The sequence below is a fragment of the Hippopotamus amphibius genome, chromosome 4 (genome assembly GCF_030028045.1).
Source record: "Hippopotamus amphibius kiboko isolate mHipAmp2 chromosome 4, mHipAmp2.hap2, whole genome shotgun sequence".
Classification (NCBI taxonomy): Eukaryota; Metazoa; Chordata; class Mammalia; order Artiodactyla; family Hippopotamidae; genus Hippopotamus; species Hippopotamus amphibius.
Window position 1 is genome coordinate 132,131,218 of NC_080189.1, and position 18,436 is coordinate 132,149,653.

The 18,436-nt window shown below is 36.9% G+C and overlaps 1 protein-coding gene across 1 annotated transcript in view; it reads left to right on the plus strand.

Moving 5' to 3' along the window:
- CACNB2 (calcium voltage-gated channel auxiliary subunit beta 2) overlaps positions 1-18,436 on the plus strand; it is a 395,991-nt gene that overhangs the window by 269,230 nt on the left and 108,325 nt on the right. The gene's annotated exons all lie outside the window — the stretch shown is intronic.

An 18,436-nucleotide genomic window follows, 5' to 3' on the forward strand; every position in this document is an offset into this window, starting at 1 on the left:
CCTTGGTGATGGTTTTAAAGAAACTTCTGTGGCTTGAGAAAGTGTTGGTTTATTTTAACTAAATCCTGTCTTGAGGAAGGAAGATGGATGACCCCATCAGCTGTGAAGGTTATTTTGTGTGTAGTGATTCCCTACTGATAGTTCTTTCTACTGGTGTTTGCAGAATTAACACTCATTGCTTTAAAGGGGGAAAAAAGAGGCAGTTCTTGAAGATTGAGGTTAATGCCATGCTCACCCTACCCTCCTGAGATGGGGCCAGGAAGTTGTTTGGCAGGGAGGAAGGAAAAATGTTGGCAGTCATTCACCAATCAAGTTGTGCAGTCTTTCTGCTTTCTAGATCCACTCCCTGGATTTTAAACACCTTCACTCTTCCTTTTGGCTTCTTAGAGAAACTATGATCATCCTTGAATGAAATATTTAGTGGACCCATTGTAACCTTACGTTTGAGTCAACCTACATTCCCTGCAGATGCAAGTCAAGTTACACGTTGGTTTACAAGGCAACTCGGTATTACACACATTCACCCAGAATTAAAGCAGATCATTGGCAGGAGCTTCCCTGGTGGCACAGTGGCTAAGAATCTGCCTGCCAATGCAGGGAACATGGGTTTGATCCCTGGGCCAGAAAGATCCCGCATGCTGTGGAGCAACTAAGCCCGTGCACCACAACTACTGAGCCTGTGCTCTAGAGCCCACAAGGCACAAGTACTGAAGCCCGTGCACCTAGAGCCCGTGCTCTGCAACAAGAGAAGCCACTGCAATGAGAAGCCTGCACACCGCAGTGAAGCCCCTGCTGGCTGCAACTAGAGAAAGCCTGCATGCAGCAACGAAGACCCAACGGAGCGAATCAATCGATCAATCAATAAAATTTAAAAATAAAAAAATAAAATAAAAGGTAATTTATCGTTTAATAAAAAAGATCATTGGCATATGCTACTAGCTTCATTCTGTGAGTTTTAGTCCGAAACATGTAATAGTCCTATAAGGGATGTACACAATGAAGTATAAAAATCCTTTGAATAGACAAAAATCTCTACATGCTAAATGAATGTATTATCCATTCAACACACATGTATTCGGTCCCCTCCCTTGTGGTATGGGTGATACTAGAGGATATAAAATGATTAACCCTTGGTGCCTAATTATCCAGAGTTCAGTCTAGGAGGACATGTAACTAGTAAGCCCGTGGGAACACACAATACTGTTTGTTCACCTGCTCACTCGAAAATGAAAGAGAAGTTGATCACCCTGGAGCATGGGTCTCGCAGCTGCTCTAGGCTGTGCACTGGGGTTTATGAACTGCCTCGTGTTTTGTGTCCATTTTACCACATGATCTGCCTCTGAGTCGGCATTTCAGAGGTGGCAGTACCTCAGCATCCTCTTACCCAAGCGATCAAAACTCAGCTAAAGGGATGTATCCCAACCTTCAAATTTTGTTTAAGCTTAACACATTAAGAATGTACACTTCACTAATATTTTCCTATAAAACTGAGGCCTGTTCTATGAGCATGTCAGCTACTTGAAGTCTCACCTGTTCCCAGACAACCATCTTCAGTGCTGAATTTAGTTTGATATTGGAGTTGGACCCTAGCCAAAGGAATTTGGAACTGAAAAATGATTTTTAATTTTAAAACATAGTCATGTTTATACCACAAAATGACAAGTTAAAATTCTCCTGAATACCTTAGTTTTACAAAACATGAACCATTTGTTTCCATTCTTATACTTTTGCTAAATGTTTTGGTAAAATGAAAAAGCAGGCATTTGGTAAAATGTAATATCTCTATAAAAAAGGAGTTTAATTTTTTTCCCTAAAAATTTATATGTACCTAAAATGTTTTGATATTAATAAAGGTCAGTTATTAACTGACTCTTGTTAACTCTGGTCCAAGAAAAACTATCCATTTGAGTTAGACAAATAGCTCTTGAAGTAATTTTTTATATTTCCCTGAAATATATACAGTATTTCTTTGGCTGAAAAAAAAATGTTTATTGTAACATCATCAATATGGAACCTTTTTTTAAGGATTTTTAAAAACTATTTCTTCATCTTTTCTGGATCATGAATGCCTTTAAATATATGATGAAATCTTGGAGCATTTTTCCAGAGAAATGAATAGCTTACGTACCATCAGCAAGTGGTAGCTCATGTTTATACAGCGTCTCAGTGTTGAAATCCCCAGTGTATTACTTTGCTTGGTTCCTTGTAACTACTCCATGGGGAAAAGGAGGACAGATATGTTTACCCCATTTTATAAATGAGGAAATTGATGGTGGACTTCATAGACCTCTGAAACAAATCCACGTACCCTAAGGATTTACAAAGTACAGGAACCTTTGCGAAGAATCCCAGTCTTCCTCCAGTTAGAACGACTGATTTCTTAAAAACTGTGGGATGTTGCCCTAAGTCTGGGAAGTGTTTTCCTTTACTCTCAGATACTTGAGGCAATGACCACATACATTCTTCTTGGAATTCTCATTTCGGCTATAGTGTTTAGTCTAGTGTGGAAGCGGAGGTTGGGCAGATATACGATACTCTAAATACTTTCATGTGCTGTATAGCTGTAAAGGATGTTCTCGTTTAAACAGTCGTCAATAATGAGTGATTTCAGTGTCGTGTTTTGTTTTCAGATTCTCCAATGGCCTGTATGAAGGGGCACAGAACGGAAAGATCCTTTCAAGTGTAGCAGATAGTGGGAACGAATCTTTCTATGGTTGATTTATTGGTCTGTGAGTTTCTGATGTGCTTTATCATGTGTGAACTCCCAGAAGACATCATCTACATATTTAATCCTGTTTATTCTTGCTTAGATTATCTGTTGGATTGGGATAACCAGGACACTGACTAGCTGGGTAGTGGACCCTACCTGCAGATTACAGAACATTAAGGCTGTTTGTTGCCTGACAGTTATTTTGCCCTTGATTAGACAGAAATCTCCCGCCATCTTTCTGGCTTTTTGGAAAAATAAATGACATTTTAAATGTTCCCAGGAGCAGAATGTTTTCCTGCCCAAAGATTCAGGATTCCGTTGAGAGGCTCCCTTTTATTCAGAGGCCATGTGCTCCGGTCTGACGTGGTCCCTTGCTCTTGTCCCTCCCTGTGTGCTCACCTGTCACCTCCCACCCCCAAACAACTTCTCCTTCCTTCTTGCAGCACTTATCAGACCATGTTGGGTTATGTGTTTCTCTTCTCCAGCATGTAAACTGGAAGCAGCTTGGACTGAGACTTATCCTGTTGACACTTAGCAAATTGACTCCTTGGTGGAGGTGGAATACGTATTTGTGGACTGAATGAATCAGGTGATCTGCTGAGTGATAGCAAACGTGTGAACGGAACCCTAAGCCTTTGCATGGAATCACATTTTGCCACCTGTGTCGTATAACTTAACTATTCTATGAGGTTGTGTCTTGTCTCTCCGTGTGACCTCAGAGAGGGGAATCAGGATGTATAGTTCATTTCTGTTTCCCTTCATGTAGTATAGTGAGTGATGTGAATAATGACTTTGGGTTACTTTAGGGCATTTTTTATTTAAAAAAAATCACTGAATAGCTTTCGCTAAAGATAACATGAAGAAGGCTTTGCAGAAATTTTTCTGTTTGGTAGAGTTCCCCTCCACCCCCAGTGCTGCTGCACAGGGCATGGGGTGAAAGCAGAAACCACATCTGAGCAGAGGTGGTCTTTGCGGGAAAGAGGGGTCCCTTTCCAAAGCCAGATTCCCAGCTAGCAGTTGCCCAGGCTTTCTGTTCCGTGTCTTGGGAAGGGTCTGTTCCAGCTCCATTTCTGAGGAGCTGTTCTGTTCATCTTGTTCTATAAAGATGAGACTATCGATTGGGGTATCTTTCCTATAAATTGAGGTCTGTGTATAAAATCCACTGTGTGTCTTCCACAAACAGAAGTCTAGAATTCTTGGTCCCTTTGAAGTCTAGTTATTGCCCTTTTGGTTGATGAAAAGTAAAGACAATAATATAAAGGGCTCAAACATAAGACATAAAAATGGCTAAGGACTCCCATGCACAGCCTATTGGATCATTCATTTTGCTTCTGTACCATGGGAATACAGCTGATGAAAAAATTACAAGTAGGTGACTTCGTGGTCACTGGAAAAGTTTGTCCCTTATGTACTGAAAAATATGCTCGAATTGAAGAGTTATATATAACAGTGACATTTTTCTGCAGGTGTTAACTATAAGTATATGATCATAAAATAAACTGCTTAAAACTAGGATGTCAGATTCTCAATTATATTTTTCAATAAATTAAATAATAGTACGTATAGAAGAGTATGTATAACAGTAAGGTAAAAACTTATGTACTTATGGTGTTTCTCATTCTCTTTCTTTTCACTGTATTTTGTCATCACTTATGTTTATATTCCATACAACATACTGCTTCATTTTTATGTTTTTGAACCATTATTTAAATAGCATCATATTAAGGTGATTTTTTTTGGTGACTTGCTTTTTCTTGCTCAAGGTTACCTGCATAAAATTCCTTCTGATTTTTGTCACAGTAATTTTCTTAAAATTTTATTGCAGTATAGTTGATTTACAATGTTATGTTAATTTCTGCTGTACAGCAAAGTGATTCCATTATACATATATATACATTCTTTTCATCTTTTTCCATTGTGGTTTATCACAGGGTATTGAATATAGGTCCTTGTGCTAGAGGACCTTGTTGTTTCGTCACAGTAATTTATTCACTTTTACCAATATGTGGTATCCCAGTATGGGAATTGTCTCAGTTGATCTGTTCTCCTGTCAATGGACGTTTAAGTGACTCAAAATAGTCCTGCTGTGGAAATTTTTGTACTTGTCTCTTGGTCTATGTGTGCAAGAGTTTCTCTAGGATGTGTATAACTAGCAGTGAAACTGTTGGGTTATAAGGTGTGTGTGTTTTTACCTTTCCTGGATAACAGCAGTTCATATTTAAAGAGGTTGTCTTAATTTACATGCCTACCATTGTGGTAGGAGAGTTCCTTTAGTTCCACATTCTCTACAACATTTAATATCATCAGATTTATATATATGTATTTATTTTTTGCCAGTCTAGCAGGTGAAAAATTAAAAGTCTCTGGGTGGTGTTATTTGTATTTACATGATTACTTAGAAGACGGAATACTTTAAATATATGTATTAACCTCTGTTTTCTAATTCTGTGAAATGGCTATGCATAGCTTTGGATTTCCAATCACGTCTTTTTCTGTTAATTTACAGGAGTATTTTATGTGTTTGGTATCTGATTATTTTATTGGCTATTATTTATGGTGCTGAAAGGTTTTGGTTTACAGCTGCTCTTCTCACATTTTTATCGCATTTTTAACTAAAACTGAGTAAGATTTATCCTTCCTTTCTGTCATTGTTTCTGCTTTGGGGATCTTGTTTAAGAAATTCTTCCCTACACTGAGCTCCTAAAGAATTCTTCTAACTTTATTTCTAACAGTTTTAAAATTTTATCTTTTCATATTTAATTCCTTAATCTCTTCTGGAATTAGTTTTTTGTATATGGTACGAGATAGGGATCTGATTTCATTTAAGACATCTATTTGTTCCAGAGCTATTTATTGAATAGCGTATTCTCTCCTTGCTGGTCTAAAATGCCTGCTTGGTCACAAATCAGTTTGCATTATATGAGTAGGTCTGTCTCTGGGCTCTTTTTCCTGTGTCCATGCCATACTACTTAATTACTGTAGCTTTAAAATAAATATTGGGCATGTCAACCCACTAATATTCTTCAGGACAGAGTTGGCTATTCTTGGACCTTTCTCTTCTATGTAAATTTTAGATAACATGTATGAAATTCAACTGGAAAAAAAAAGAAAAAAATACAAGCATACCCAACTGAGATTTGAGATTGCATTTAAGTCTATAGATTAATTTGGGGTAAAATGCCTTTGTTATAATACTGAGTCATCTTATCCATGCATATGAAATATCTCTCCATTAATTCAGTTCTTGAATGTTTGATTATTTTGTCCATAAAGGTCATGCTTATACTTTTTATATTTGTTCCTAGGTTGTTGGTTTTTTTTTTATTACAGTCCCTTTGTTTCACATTTTCCCTTTCTTTCTCTCTCTCTCTCTTAAGCTATAGTTTCTGTTTGCTAATGTGTGGAACTGTAGTTGATTTTGTATGAAAAATCTTTACATTCATCAGCTTTTCTACACACTTAATAAACGCTAAAAAATTTTCTGTAGATTCTTGGGTTTTCTATCACACGTAGTTAGGGCAGTCTTATCATATGAATAATGAAAATTCTGTTTCTTCCTCCCCAATTCTTTTAACTTTTCAATTTGTTCTCATCTTACTACACTGACTAAACCCCCCACTGCAGTGTTGGCTGTACATAGTAATAGTAGGCATCTGGTGTTTGTGAGTTTTTAAAGAGAATGCTTTTATTTTACTATTAGGTAAAACATTTGTTGTGAGTTTTCTATAGATAGACTTTAACAGGAAGTTTTCTTCTGGTCTAGTTTGCTGGGTTAAAAAAAATCACGAATTGATATTGAATTTTATCAAATACCCTTTTTTGCATCTTTTAAGATAATCATATGATTTTTTTCTTTAAATTTCTCATTGTAGTTAATTATATTAATGGATTTTCTATTAAAATGATTTTGCATACTGGGACAAACAGAATTTTCACAATGTTCTACCTGTTTTAATATTTTGCTGGATTTAACTTTCCAAGATATGTGTGTGTGTGTGTGTGTGTGTGTGGTTGCAAGGGAAACACCCGTTTTCCCCAATTTTGTACTGTTACCATGTGGTTTGAGATTGGAGTTTGTTACTCTTGTGAAAATTGTTTGTTTATTGGTTTGTTTCTTAGTTTTTTTTTAAATTTCTCTTCCCTGGAAGCATTTATGTTATGTTCTAATATTTCTTCCTTGAATATTTTCTAGAACTTACTGGGAAAATTCCTGTATATGCTGTGGTTTTTGTTTTTTGATGGGAAGATTTTTTTAACTACTGACTTAAACTCTTTATTATAGAATCTTTCTAATTAAAATACTCTATATTTTGTTAAAAAAGAAAAACTTTTTAATTCTTTTTCCACTTCATCTATGTTTTCAGATTTTTTTAGCCATAAAATTATTTGTAATATTCTCATCTTATTTAATCTCTTTAGCATCCATAGTTACATTTCTTTTTCCCTTTCAATTTTTTACTTGATTAATTTCACTAATATTTATCTATTTGAGTAATATTTTCAAGAATAAAATTTAGTTTCTAATTCTGTTTTCTATTTCATTAATTTCTCCCTATTAAAAATTTTCCTTCTAATTTCTTTTTTCTTTTTCATTCAGGTCAGTCACTTAGCTCATTATTTCTCATCCTCTTCCTCTGTTAGTCATGTATGCTTTTTACATTTCTATTGAGGAACCATATTTTCTGTACTCCACAAATTTTGATATGTAGGATTTCTATTTTTCAGTATTCACTGTTTTCATTTGGATTCCTTATTTGAGCTGTGAGTTATTCAGAAATGTGCAAATTCCCAAATGTGAGCAGGTTTTCTTACTGTTGTCCTTTCTCTGTCCTTTGATTTTAGGTCTTTTTCAAATGTGACATGGCTCAATTTTATTTATTTGGTTCCACATGACAGTTTTGTCTTTTTACAATACAACAGTTCATCTTCTTATTTTGATTGAGATCATACATATTTGTCCTTATTTTGCACCACAGTCTTACTTTGTGCTCTTAGTATGTTTCAGTTTTCTAGTTTATCTCAATATTTTTTTTGTCTCTTTTGAGAGGATTGAATTTCTTTTTTTAAATCTGTTTTTACTCTTCACTGGTTTGAAAGTTATACATTATAGTTCTGATTTTTTAGTGGCTACCTTGGAAAGTTCAGCATGAATGCTTAAGATAATCTAAAGTTAATCAGTAATGTAACCCTCATTTTGAACGATATGACTTCAGAACCTTTAAGCCTGATAACTCCTTCCTGACGTATTTCTGCTAATAATTTTGTTTTATCTGCTTTTTAATCCTACATAATACATAGTTTTATTATTGTTGCTATTTATATTTTAAAAACAATTATATTTGTGTTGATTTATCCATTTCACTACTCTTGCCTTTGTTCATCATGTCCTTCAGGTATTAAGGATTCTTTCTGATACCATTGTTATTCTTGAAGTTGATCATTTGTTAAGTTTCTTCCATGAGAACATTCTTGATTGGGAAGTCTCTTTTCATTTTTTTATTTTTTTCAGAAAAATAAACTCATGAAGATAGTTTTGCTTGGAAACAATTTTAAGTTGATATTTTTTCCTAGCACTTGGATGGTGATATTTTATCATTTTTTGGCTTCTGGCTGTTGAGAAGCCGGTTCTCAGCATGACTGTCAATTCTTTGTATGCACTTTCTTTTTCTCCTAGCTGCTCTGAGGTCCTCTCTCTGTCTTTAGTGTTCTGCAGTGTCACTCCGTTCTGTCAAGATGCAGATTTCCTTTTTTTTTTTTTTTTCCTAATTCTGTTTGAGATTCATTGTGTGTCTTAAATCAGAGGGTATGAGCATTTCACTAATTGAAAATTCTCAACAGTTATCTCTGAAAAATTCAAAAAAATAATAATTATAATTCTAGCATAGTTAGCTATTCTTTGGTGGAATGGTTGCCCAAATGTCAAGTTTGTCTCATTGCCAGATTTGGGAGAAATGCTACATTTGTTGCATTTGAATTTTGGTAAAATCCTCTTTTTTATTTTATAATTACTCGTATTTATCTGCCTAAAGAGAAAATCAAGAATATGTTTAAAAAAGGGTCATAATACCCAAAATAATGGGGAAAAGGAAACTGTTTCTTAAGTAGGCCAGGGCTAACGTGAGCAGAGATCAAACCTGCTATAAAATAAGACGAAGTCAGACTAATCCTTCAACCTGCCTTAGAACTTCGAGTCACACAGAACATTTATATGTAAGGGTTATTTTTTTAGTCGTTGCTGGTCACCTTCTAAAAGTATTTTGTTAGAGTTCTGTGTCTCAACTGGGACTTGGCAGTACGATGTGCTATGACCTGTGATTTGAGTTGCTGAGACATTTTTACACTGAAAAGAAATGACCGAGAAGAGTAGATGGGATTCTGATCTATAAATGAGCTGGGGGAGGTGTGCTGAGTACATATGTATTTGATCCCTGTTTATCCCCTTGAAAAGCGTTTATAAATTTGTATTTCACATGTTAACCAAATGGAGAATTTAAGTAGATAATCTGTCTCTTTTTTGGGGGGCGGTGGAGGGGGCGCTGTGTTGGATCTCCTTTGCTGCACGCAAGCTCTTCTCTAGTTATGGTGAGCAGGGGCTACTCTTCGTTGTGGTGCGTGGGCTTCTCATTGTGGTGACTTTTGTTGTGGAACACATGCTCTAAGGGCGCACGGGCTTCAGTAGTTGCAGCATATGGGCTCAGTAGTTGTGGCTTGCAGGCTCTAGGGCACGCGGGCTTCAGTAGTTGTGGTGCACGGGCTTAGTTGCTCCGTGGCACGTGGGATCTTCCCAGACCAGGGATCAAACCCATGTCCCCTGCATTGGCAGGCAGATTCTCAATCACTGTGCCGCCAGGAAAAGTCCTGATAATCTCTTAATCATTTATATGTGGGTTTGGTCAGGTGCTTGTGTTTTTTAGATGTAGATGTGTCCTTTTCTGAGATTTCATATACTTTTAACAACATGCAGTCAATGTCTTACTTGCCTTCCCCATCCATTTTCATTTGTCTGTTGGCATAGAATGAATCTGCTTCTCTCCTGATACCTGCAGTCGGCCCTGAGCTCTTTTTTTAATCAATTTCCCAACACTGCCTGAAAAACCTATTTGGCCTTTTCCTATGGTTATTGCTTCTATGAGCAAATATATTCTATTTAAACCAGGAATGTACTTCCGTGGAGTTAGTGAAAATGTCAACTTAAACAGGCTTTCCTTCTCATAATCCATGATATGAGAAATAAGGAGCTAACCATGTTTTTTCCCTTGGCTGAAGAGCTTGACATATAAATAGCAATATTTTGCTCCTTGAAAAAGCCAAAAAATCAAGAAAATTAACCGAGACAAAACTACTGTCCATGCATCCGAGAAAAGTCAAGAAACCAAATGGAGAAGCCACAGGGATATTTTTGTTAACCTTGTAACGTCTCCTTTCTATAGACATGTATCTGTCACAAGGCCACTATTTATCTTTTTAAGGAAGAATAGATTCATTTTAGAAACAGCAGTGTGATTCTAAGCCTTGTGGGGAAAAAAAATGAAAACTCTTTTTAATCATCCGAAATGTCAAGCTACTCACTAAGACTTTCCCTTGACTCTGAAACTAGCCACAGATTGACAAAAATACCACATATATTCTATTTGAAGTCAGATTTAAAACTTTAAATATAAAAAGGATCCCATTTGTCACTCACTCCCAAAAGTTTCCTCTTGCTCCTTTTTTATCCTTCCTTCTTGATCCTCCTAATACCTTATGTTTGTTATGTTGATTGCAGTAGTTACATATATTAGTTACAAAAGTTACAGCTTAGCAAATTGTAGTCTGTGTGTGCAATTGTATGCCACTTAGGCCTCAGTACAACTGTTAAAAATATAAAAATACATTTTCAAAAACAACAATTTCAGAAGTCTCTAGGAAGAAGAAATTCATTGGTATTGTTTCAAAAACAACAGGGAATGCAACCAAAATAAGTGTTTTAACACCACTGAGATAAAAGATGAACTGTCAGCCTCTTCTTAATACTACTGTCCAAGCATCTCTTCCCTTTGGGCTACATGATGCTGTTCTTGTTATTTTTTACCTCATTAGAGTGTAACTGTTTAGGTAATATTATTTATTTATTTAAAAATATATATGTATACAAACATACACATATATGTGTATGTGTACGTTTATTTGAGAGTCTATTTGTTACTAGGCAGTGTGCAGTGCTGCAGATAAATACAAAGATGATCAAGATAGTGTATTTCAAGCAAGGGGACCAGCATGCTCCCAAGAGCAGAAGAGAGGAAGACTGGTTTTAGGAACAGCAGTTGTATATAACTGGATGAGAGACCCCCAAGAACCAGTTTCTATTTTGTAAAGTTACCCAACATTTCTTATAACTCAGTTTAAGTGGAAACCATGTGATGAATGAAGCATCAGTGTCTGTGTTGTGTAGATTCCTCTTGGTAGCATTGTTGTGGTGATTAAGACCAAGCACATAAAAAAAAATTGTTTTCACAAGTTTGTTTTTACAAAGCTATTGTTTTTTACAACTCAGCAGCTTTGATTTGGGTTGGTTTACCAGAAAATGGGTCAAGAGTGGTAACAATGTCTAAAACTCTGTATGTGCTGAGGCTGGCTGGTATTGATAAGCCAAGAAAAGCCCTTTCTTGTGCGAATAACAGATGTAATCAGATGATGGGTTGTGAGTGATATTTGTGGTTAAACTTTTAGGCATATATAAATACCCACTGGGAAGAATAAATTTGTTATGGCATATTTGACACTTTCTAGCCTCAGTTTTTTTCCCACAATCAAAACTATTGTTTTTAATCAGATGTTTGTTTTCTTAGTAGCATGAAACAACTTGGAATGTACTATTGTGTTAGAACAAAGCGTGTTACAGTATTCGCATCCATTTCAACAAGAACTCTGGTAGAGTTGCCTGCCTGTAAAGCTTTTCAGTTAATTTTGAGGTTTCTCTGAAAGGCACATATCATGTTTAATATAGAATAACCATTTTAAAATGGAGAACAATGAGAGGTTTGGCCATCAACTTGAAAAGGAAATATTTTGAGGAGAGGTTTCTCTAATTCGTAGTAGGGGTAGAGGTGGAGGTGAGGAAGAGAGTTCCCACATGGTATGATTTTAAAGATTTATTAAAAATAAATTCATAGTATCTTTTATTGAGCATCAATTCAATCCCATCATGGTTTCGTCAAGAAAACAAAAACCACTTTAAATATTTCCTGGAGGGAAGAATTTAATACAGGGAATGAGAAATTTACAAAATGTAAAGGAACTAAAGAAATGAAGGCAGAGAAAGTCCTGAGGTTTGCCTGTAGCTTTGGGGGAATTAAGAAGTTGCTGAAATAGCAGAAAATCACCACTGATAATTGCGGCTGCCTGAGGCAGCTGAAGTGGGTGATTCTCAGGACAAAGCGTAGAATGACATTTCGTAAACTTTTTTGGTCTTACCCTTTTATATTCTTAAAAATTGAACACCTTGAAGAACATTTATGTGTATAGGTTACATCTATTGATATTGATTGCATTAGAAATGAAAAGAAAAATGTAGAAAGGAAGAAAACACAAGTATACATTCCATTCCCGTAGCCATCAGAGGCGAGATGTCATCACAGGTCATGTAGCCTCTGGAAAATTCTGCTACAGACCAGAATTCTTGGCCTTCCGTAATCAATGGAAATTGATCAGAGGCCAGACAGGAAGTTCAGGCAAGGCTTTACTGGGGCTCCTGCTGCAGCAGCAGGGAGGGAGAACAAACAACAGGTTCTCTCACTCCCTGAGTGGGGGTGAGCTGGTTCCTTATATGGGGTGAGGATAGGGGTGTGTCTAGGGGTCAGGCCACAGGGGTGGCTTAGGTGATTTGCCCACCCCCTTGGTGGTGTTGAATGCAGGGGGCACGCACAGTACCCTGCTTTTGCTCCCACCTCTTCAGAAGTGACAGTTGGGTTATTGGTCTTTTTTATCTTGTTGGTAATTTGCCCCAACTGCACATGTACGCAGTTATTTTTAGTCCCTTATAGTTTCTTTGTATTTTGTTGCTGGAGGAGGTACAAGCACTGCAGCAAAGGGTCCCAGGTTCCAGCCTATCTCAATCCCACTGCACAGTCAGAAGTGGATGAAAGTGTAAAAAGGCAAATAATGTCTTAGTGTGGTTATGAAGATACTTTTGACCTGTGGACCCCCTAAGAGGGTCTCAGGCACTTCTAGGGGTCACTGAACTGCGTGTTGAGAATTTTACTGATTCTCTAAAATCAGTAGGCTAAAATAGGCTGCTGGCCTATTTTACTGGAAAACCTCTCAATGGCTGGTGGTAGAGCCATTGTGGCTTCTCTCCTGCTTTCTGTGTCTCACACAAATGCCTTTCAAGGGAGAAATCCAATCAGGATCCTTGCTGGCAGAAATTCTATAAACAAAATTCCCAGGCATCCATGCCCTTTGATATGTGGGAGAGTCTGGGGAAGGGCATAAAGCTGAATTGGCAACAGATAATCCAACACAACATTTCATTTTAAAGCCATGAAAATGCACCTGATTTGACACTCTCTCATCTATGTAAAGGGTCATTTCTAGGAGGGTAGGGTCTTTGCTATTTCATACATTTCCCAAAGCCCTTCCCAGTTATCACCCTTTGCCTCAGTCTTTGATAGAAATAAAGCTATGAAAAAAACGACCTAATAAATCTTTGGCTATTTTCACCAAAATTTTTCAATAGATTTATTTCTCCTGAAATTTTGTTCTGTGTGTGTACATGTGTATGTACTACAGACACACTTCAAGATCCTCGAGATCTACTCAGAGCCCAACAAACTCTGGTCCTATTTGGAAAAGCCATAGAATCAGTAAGCCCAGAACATTAGCCCTTGTCCTGTAGATTAGGCCTTGAGTGTGGAATAACTCTTTAAGCATCATAAAAATCTAAAGTGTTCTTAGATCATTTTTAGAGACTCAGTAAGGTTAATAAAAAGAGTATTTCAGAATGAAAAGGAATATGTCGAAGGTTGAGAGTTCAATCTTACCTTGAAAAATTGTAAGCCAGTTTCAATAAGTGTAAGACACAAATAGTGAATTAATTTACATTTTGTGTTCATTGATGATTCGTCTACTAATAAAAAGAGTTTTCCCCTCTTTGGTAGAGAAATTGAGATAGAAGTATCTGTCTAATTTCTAATTTGAACAAAGTCTTAGAAACCATGTCAAGCATACTTTGCTAAGCCAGCAATTTTGGCAGGAAAGTATCAGTGTGAACCTTCTGGAATAATTTATTCTGGTGAACAAAGCAGAGACTAACTAATAAATAAAAACTAATTACCCAACCGAAATAATGCTGTTTCCTCTCCGTTAATTATTGCCGGTCCTATACCAGTAAAGAAAAATTAGAACAGGATTTGTGGGTAACAATTTGTCCTTGAAGGGGCTACTTAGACTATAAACATGTGTGAATTAATTCTCTCTGACATATTTGGCTTTATAATCAGAAATACTGTTGTTACAAAGCAAATTTGGTATTTTTTAAATACAAAGGTGCCTGACAAAATAATCAGAGATCATTATACATAGAAAATGTTACTAGGTTCCCACTCTATGTAGATGCCAAGACCAAATGAACTTATACAACTGAACGAAAATAAATCATGTTTATTTTTTCCATGTGCACTTAGAGAATTTGCAAAAATGAATGTTCGGAAATATTAATTTGCCAAAGATTACCCCATATGCCCTGGATGTAAGATGTAACTTTTTCCCAGAAAATTGTTTCTCATAAAAGAGAGAGTCCCCTTATATTTGACCCTGCACGAACCCTCCTGGTGCAGGGAGCACATTCTCAATTACTTTCTTTTGAATAACAATGCATGTTTGCTGAAGGTACATTGTCCTGAATCAGCCTTATTTGGGGGTGTTTATGTAAGTCATCTGATCAAGTGGACTTAAAACTTTAAAATAGAAATTTAACATTTATTTCTGGGGATATGACCTCACAATGATAAATATGGGTTACGGTGAACTTAAGCATTCCAAAAAGTATTGTTTCCAACAACTTGGATGGAAGTTTCCTCTGGAAAGGGCTTAGAGGAGTCTGTGTCTCTGCTGATATCCGTGAGACAGGTGTAAAGTTTACAGAAGGTTATTTTGTGAAATCTGAATAAGAGCTTGGAAAGAGGAATATTTCTATATTAGTATATTTATATATAATGTGATATTTAAATAATGTGTAACTAAATTTTAAGTAGACATGTCTATGGGAACAAGTAATGCTATCTGCTCTAACAATTCCTAGGTATCTCATCTAACCCAGTAAAAATTAATTTCTCAAGTATGTCACGATCCAACATCCACTGAGTGGCTCTCCTTCAAGCACTGGTGTGGGGGTGCAGACTATGTTTTGCAATACTGCCATCTTTTTTATTTTGTATTGAAATATAGTTGTTTTACAATGTTGTGTTAATTTCTGCTGTACAGCAAAGTGATTCAGTTATACATATATGTACATTCTTTTTGTATATATTCTTTTCCATTATGGTTTATCATAGGATATTGAATATAGTTCCCTGTACTATACAGTAGAACCTTGTTGTTTATCAATTCTATATATAATAGTCTGCATCTGCTAACCCCAGACTCCCAGTCCATCCCTCCCCCTTGGCAACCACAAGTCTGTTCTCTATGTCTGTGAGTCTGTTTCTGTTTCATAGATAGGTTCATTTGTGTCATAGTTTAGAGTCCACATATAAATGATATCATATGGTATTTGTCTTTCTCTTTCTGATTTACTTCACTTAGTATGATAATCTCTAGTTGCATCCATGTTGCAGCAAATGGCATTTCCTTCCTTTTTTATGGCTGAGTAGTATTCCATTGTATATATGTACCACATCTTCTTTATCCATTCATCTGTTGATGGACATTTACGTTGTTTCCATGTCTTGGCTGTTGTGAGTAGTGCTGCTGTGAACATTAGGGGTGCATGTATCTTTTTGGCTTAGAGTTTAGAATATGCCCAGGAGTGGGAATGCTGGATCATATGCTAATTCTATTTTTGGTTTTCTAAGGAACCTCCATACTGTTCTCCATAGTGGCTACGCCTACTTACATTCCCACCAACAGCGTAGAAGGGTTTCTTTTTCTCCACACCTTCTCCAGCATTTATTATTGTAGACTTTTTAATGATGGCCCTTCTGACCAGTGTGAGGTGGTGTACTTCACTGTAGTTTTGATTTGCATTTCTCTAATAAGTAGCAATGTTGAGCAACTTTTCATGTGCCTATTGGCCATCTGTATTTCTTCTTTGGAGTAATGTCTACTTAAGTCTTCTGCCCATTTTTCATTCGGGTTGTTTGTTTTGTTTTTAAGGTGTATCAGCTGTTTGTATGGTTTGGAAACTAAGCCCTTGTCTGTCACATTGTTGGCAAATATTTTCTCCCATTCTGTAGATTGTCTTTTTGTTTTATTTATGGTTTCCTTTGCTATGCAAAAGCCTGTAGGTCCAATTTGTTTATTTTTGTTTTTATTTCCATTGCCTTAGGAGACTGAGCTAAGAAAACATTGGTAGAATTTAATGTCAGAGAATGTTTTGCCTATGCTTTCTAGAGTTTTATGGTGTCATATCTTGTATTTAAGCTATTTCGAGTTTCTTTTCTGTATATGGTGTGAGGGTGTGTTCTAATAACTTCATGGATTTACATGCAGCTGTCCAACTTTCCCAGCACCACTTGCTGAAGAGACTTTTTCCCATTGTATATTCTTGCCTCCTTTGTCAAATATTAATTGACCTTAGGTATGTGGGTTTATTTCTGGGCTTTCTGTTCTGTTCTATGGATCCATATGACTGGGTTTTTTTTTGTGCCATTATCAGGCTGTTTTGATTCCTGTAGCTCTGTAGTATTGTCTGAAGTCTGGGAGGGTTATACTTCCTGCTTTGTTCTTTCTCTTCAGGATTGCTTTGGCAATACTGGGTCTTTTATGCTTACATATAAATTTCAGGATTATTCTAGTTCTGTGAAAAATGTCATGAGTAATTTGGTAGGGATCACATTAAATCTGTAGATTGCTTTGGGTAGTACAGCCATTTTAACAATATTAATTCTTCCAATTGAAGAACATGGGATATCTTTCCAACAATATTGCTATCTTTAACACATAGCCTCCAGACCTGCCCTAAAAAAAGAGAAACAACTTGTAAGACCCCCTTGAGTCATTTTACTGCCAGGCTGGAAAATGGCAGACATCAATTCCACTCATGCTCCACTGTCTACAACTCAATCACCTGGGCTCCACCTAACTACAAGGAAGGCTAGAAATGGAACTGTTCATGCTCTGAGGATGAAAGTGGGGGTCAGGGAACATCTAGAATCTCTGCTGCAGCATTTGACTATCTTCTGTGATGCTAAGAGTTGGCCAAAAAGAGGTTTAAATTTGTCATTTGTAAAATGTGAGATCACATTTGGAATCTCAGTCTCTGGGCATTCCAGTGTGGATGTGTGTGTGTGTGTGTGTGTGTGTGTGTGTGTGTGTGTGTGTGTGTGTGTTTTCAGCACCATCAAGCAGTTAAATCAGTTCTAGCACTATTTGCGTGGAGATGTCATCAGATCCCACAAATTCAGAGCTCAGTCCTACAAAACTACCCAAGCCCCTTCACATTAGATGCTGGTTGACCAAGTCCAGGTTGTCACCTGTGCTTCTGACCGACAGGCAGTGGAGCAGAAGATTCCATGCTCAGGTCTGATTAGTCTGAAATAGTTTACTTACTAGATGACCAGTTCATTATAAAAACATGTAACTCAGGACCAGCCAGATGGAAGAGATGCATAAAGCAAAGGATGGGGGAGGGACAGGCAGCGTCCATGCTCTCCAGAAGTGCCACCCAGAACCTCCATGTGTTCACCAACCCCAAAACTCTCTGAACCCCAGTATTTGGGGGGTTTATGGAGGCTTTATTACAGAGACATGATCAATTAAATCATTGGCCATTGGTGATCGAATTTGATCTCTAGCCCCTCTCCTCTACCTGGTGGTTAGGAGGGATGGGACTGACTGGTTACCCTTGGCAACCAGTCTCCATCCTTAGATTACCTGGGTCTTTCCAGAAGTCACCTCATTAATCTAACAAAAGCATAGTTACTGCTCTTCACTTAAAAAATTCTAAGGGTTTTAGGAGCACCATGCCAGGAACTGGGATGAAGACCAAATACATATTTCTTATTATAAATCACACACACACACACACACAAAAGCCCCAAATCACAGAAAATCATTTATGACTAGATTTTTAAAAGGGTTTGCGTAATCAAGAGAAATTGACAGAAATAACACGAAATATGTATTATAACTGACTTTTCAATAGAGTTGCTTTAAACTATAATGAGTGAATGTCTAATTATTTTAACTTCTCTTTTCAAAATATGATTATTGAAGTTCCATGTTCTTTCAAACTGTTATTTGGTGAATGACATTTAAGAACAGAATTTCAGAAGTCAGAGGGACCTAGATCAACTTCAGTGGTTTGTAAACTCTTCTTGTTAGTAGAATACTTTCCCCCTCTTCCAAATGAAATCTATCAAACCTCCGATGGTAAACCAGGTAACGTGGCTGTACTGGTAGACTCAGGCGAGGGGACCTGGAGCCTTGTCCAGTTGGATTCCTCTCTCCATCCCCCACTAAAGCATCCTTGAGCCATTGCTTCTGAACCTTGGGCACTGAGGAACTGGGTTTGCCATGATGAAATCAACC